Raw genomic sequence first — 5031 nt, forward strand, 5'->3', positions numbered from 1 at the left:
CACGTTTCAGTTAATTTGACGGTGGGCGGTGACGTAATGAGCTAAGCTCAATCTCCTCTACGCTCTAGCTCTATGGTAATAATTTCACTTTGATGTGAAGTGAGGAACCTCTGAATGAAGCCGTCTCTTCCTTTCCTGAGGCTACAATGTTGTGAAAGGGGGCACATTATATTTTCATCAAGTTTGCAAATTGTCCAACTGAATGGTCAAAGTGGCAACAATGTATGCTTCCTTTACCCTCCTTCCCGTTTGCCTCCTTGGCTGGCTCAGCGCATGTTCAGTGAGCCTCATTTCAAAGATGAACTAAATTCAATATTTATCATAGTACTCATATTTTATAATTTTAATTCCAATACTTGTCAATAGTGCAAGTATGTGATTCTTACAGCACTTTAAAGATTTTTATAGGTATGTAAATAGCAAAAATAGCAGAGTTGGCTTAAGCAATGATTTTAGGAATTACGTGCCCCATAGTAAAACGGTTTTTTGACAAGCACTGTGAGGAGTATGGCATGAGAAGTAATCACGAGAAGACCGAGGCTCCGCTGTTTTGTAAAGCATTGCGAGCTAGGAATGTGAGACTCATGAATGAAGTGGGTGGGGAAAAACTTGAACAAGTAGGGCAATTCCACTATTTGGGCAGCACATGAGGGGTAAACGGGTACAGCAGTAAGGGCATGAGGAAGAGAATCACGTTAGCAAAGGTGGCGTTCATAAGCAGGAAATTCCCTCCCCCCAACTTTTCGCTTCACGCCGCGAGAGAATTAGTTAAAATCTTGCTGAATTTCTGTACTTGTTGAAGTTTTTCCCCACCTCATTTTACGAAGGGGCGCAGCTAGGAATTAAGGCTGGGAGGGGTTTTAGGTGCAACTAATATTGTGGTGTCAGGGGGTGTGGCATACCTGCCAGGGTAAGCGGGAGGTGCGGTGGCCCTCCCCAGAAAAATTTTATGATAAACATTGAGTTTTGCAGCTTTCTGAGGGGTATTTTATAAATCCTTACACTATTCTATAAATAATATCAATTCAATTAAGTAAAATGGATTTAACTTAAAAATTTCTCTGAGCTCTGGGGGGGTTTTTTTTACCCCAAAACCCCCCCTTGCCATGCCACTGCTTTTACCTTGAGTTTCACATTCCTTGCTCGCGCTGCTTCACAAAACCGCATTAACTTGTTCTTCTGGTGATTAAGTGAACTGTAGTTATAAGTTTGTCTGCGGTGGAGATGGGTGTGGCCTTGCGGAAGGACTACGACTATAGATACTCTGCTATTCCCCGATGAGTCGTCGCGACCCAACCCGACTTCTTATACCGTCGTCCACTACGATTTGTAGAAATATTTTCCCTCTCCCTCATTAGTATTTTGGCGATACATTTAAATCGCGACAGTCAATCTCAATACTATTGAGTACTGAGATTTTATTAGATTATACCAACCTAGTATAATGCGAGCGTCGCAGTGTGCCGGGGTCAAATTTGGAACCGGATGAAACTAAGGAAGTTGGTTTCCCAAACATGATAAGTATTCACCTTGGGCCATGGGGCAGAAGGGGGCAGCTGCTAGAAGCAAAGAAGCAAAAATCGCAAATGTCTTTAAGGTAATAATATTTTTTCAAGCAAATCATTTTAAAAACTAATAAGGAGCTATTACAGTTTCCTTAAAATGTTGGTTTCATTCACTTTATCCCTGCTTAAATCTTACCTATAACTTGAACAACCATGGCTTCCCCCCCTCCCCCCTAGTTTTGATCCTGGGTACGCCCTTGCCTGGGGCCTACTTTTATCTAATAATACAAATTTTTCCGCAAGACCCTCTTGCTTCGAAAATTGGACTCGATCCAGGCGTCTGAAAACTTGAGTCCAAACCAAAGCATTCTAAAAGAGGAGGGTCATAAGTACATATAACTTGGGATTGGGGTCGCCTCAGCGCATGCATTGCGGGTTGCCACCACAAGGGAAAAACTTAAAGAGGGGGGATGAAGCTCCCAAAGCCATCCTTATGGCTTCGTGCCTGCTCCAAGGGTGAATATGTATCGAAAAAAACTTAGTACCCTGAAATTTGTCGATGATATTTCACTATCCTCATAGTCAGACAGAGAGACGCACACATATAAGAATTACGTGTATTGTTATGCTCTTAAGGAGAAATGAAGCAATGTTTACAATCAAAGGATTAATAAAATAAAAACTAATACATGTAATTATACCCCAAACTAGTTACATTCGCTTGCTTCTACATCCAAAGTGAAACCCCCAGTTGAATGCTCGTTGAGGGCTCTCCGTGTAGCGATGTGAGACTGATTGCGGCTATAACCTGTTGCGTTGTTTAGTAATTAATTAGGGATGGATGGATTCAGGATTATTTTCGGATCCGGATCGGATACTTGATTTCAGGTGTCGGATCTTCGGGTATTTTCGGATCCAAATGCATTTTTAATTGCATGCTGTTAAACGAAGTAATTATTCAAGTTTCTTCTGAGTACACGTGATCATAGGAATGCTATTTAGATTTTCATACACATTTTAATATTTCAACTGATTAAAAAAATCATTTTTATAAGCTTCCAAGTTATTATACACTATTAAAATTTTCCTCACGCAAGTTTCCTTCGAATTTTGTCATTTTCTTATCACATGCTGACTTGTGTTTCACCCACAAATGCTTCAGTTGTGGTGAGGTGGATTTTGCCTGGACAAATGGGCAAAGCCTGACACATATTTACCTTTCACCCATAACGAATTTTTGAGGGGGCTCGGGCCCCCTCAGGCCCCATGGAGTCGGCGCTACTGTTCCTTTGCACTTCCGTCGATGTGCCCTGCTGTCATGGCAACAGGTACTCGTGATTCAGTGCAGAGTACCAAGTCGTTTTGTGCGGCAACAATTGTCACCGTAATAATCACGGCCAAGTGTCATGGCCAACAATGCTCTATCTGCCTTGGTGATGAAACCGCAAGAATGACTCAGTTTCAATGGAGCGAACAGCAAACGCGCAAGTCAATCCAATCGCTGCGAGTGGAACGGCCCCTAGGGTGATAGCGTGTCTGAAATCCCGAGGGAATGGACAGAGAAGGACAACTAACAACTCGTATCCCACTTCTGATGCGTCCACGGTGGCAAGCGCGGGCTTTTTCCGGTTTCTCTCACGTCTCGGGCGAATGCCAGGCCACGTAGAAAGCCCGGAGGAAAAGAGCTCCAGCATCAAAACTATCTCCTATTACTCCTACAAGATCACAAACATCTTAATCCTCACGGATATTTTGAAAAAATCTGGATAGGAGTTTATGGCTCTGAGCACTTGCTATGTCGAAGCAAAAGTGACAATGACCAAAATATATAGGTAATACCAATGCATACTGGAAGCATAGGAAATAAATAATTTTTCGCAAGATCAAATTATATTTTATTTATGCCGAAAATACGTTGCGTGAAATATTTCCTTTAATCTTCCTAGGTAACTTTGCTTTCATTTGTCTTCGTACGCAAAGTGGTATCACAATATCATTTTTTGACTCTTTAAGATTCTCCTGGAACTATTTTTTATCTGCCATTAGCAATATGCTCTCGATCGAGAATGGAACTCTTACTCCATCATGATAGATTTACAGGTAAAGCTATTTTATACATCAACGAACAGCTTTCTCGAATCAAAAATACATTCCATCCATTCCATCGAAAAACATACATGATCATTCATCATCACGATAATATCGACTGATGATAAACATCATGATAAGTCAATTTTTTCTTATCCAATTAAGGTTTCCTGAATTTTATCAATTCCCTTGATTTATATATTGAATTTTGATTACTTTTCTGAGTTTATACGTAATATATTTAAGAACTATGGAAATTTTACTACCATCTGAAATATTAATAGCCGCCCCAATATGAATGTGTTGGTGAATAATTTCTCATATTTTTCTATTATCATCTTCTTGTATTGCATTTCCACCGATTTCGACCAATCACTCTTCTCCAGGCCAAATATATTTTCATTCATGTAGTATCTTCTAAGGCTCTCTAGTTATACTCTTAGAATACGCTTCCAAACTTACCGTGCAATATGTTTCACATAACCAGTTATTTTATTCACAAGATCGGGTTAATAATTGTCTTTCTATTCATCCTGATATCTAATTATTCTTGTCTTACACCCTCGAATCCAAAATACAATTGAAGGTGAAATCTAAATCGAGCGGGCAGTAGAAATTATGAAAATATTTAGTGATGTAGTGTGAGGAGAAAAAATTAAATACATATTTGATGTTTGAAGCGTCGTAACATTCGATTAGATATTAGGAGCACCGAGAGTAGAAAGGTGCTTCCGTGGAAAATAATTTTTATAAATTCCGAAAACAGAATAAATTTTTAAGCGCCTTAAGGGTAGCTTTTATATGAGTTTAGATTATCGGAAGATTTTTGTAACTTAAATCCTTTCAAGGGGAATGTATTTAGCCATATTATTAATGTGTCATTCACTTTGGGAATTAAAGTCCTAATTCCCTATTTCAGTATTTAATGTGCCTTTACTCATCATCTCAGTGCATCCGCGTCCACCAGTCACCGCTCTAAATAATATTATTAATTGATTAGCAACTACCGCTTCATGAATTTTGAGCTCCACTCGTCGGTTGTGCATGCCCGGCGCAGGAAAAACTTGTTTTCTTCTGTATGTAGAGTCTTCTACTGTTTTTACAGGGGGAAGAGGTGGAAGGGAAGGGAAAATGTTAGTCGAGAATTCGAACTCTTTTTGCTGAAAGAGCATTCAATGTTGAACCGCCATCAATCAAGAACATGGCCTGAATTGCTTTGTTTCGGGGTGGTAGGTATGCGGGCAGCCCTACCAATAATTGTTTGTGAATTTCCACGATCGAAAATTAATAAATTCCGTTTCATAAACCATGATTTTCGTTCGCATAATGATGAAATTGAAATTCATCTTTATATGTTTTACGATTAACAGACGCAATTATTAGGGATTGGTGTCCATAGGAGTCTGTTTCTGAAATCCGCCTCAAGTGTTGAAAATTT

This window comes from Ischnura elegans, chromosome 2, assembly GCF_921293095.1.
Source record: "Ischnura elegans chromosome 2, ioIscEleg1.1, whole genome shotgun sequence".
NCBI classification, from domain to species: Eukaryota; Metazoa; Arthropoda; class Insecta; order Odonata; family Coenagrionidae; genus Ischnura; species Ischnura elegans.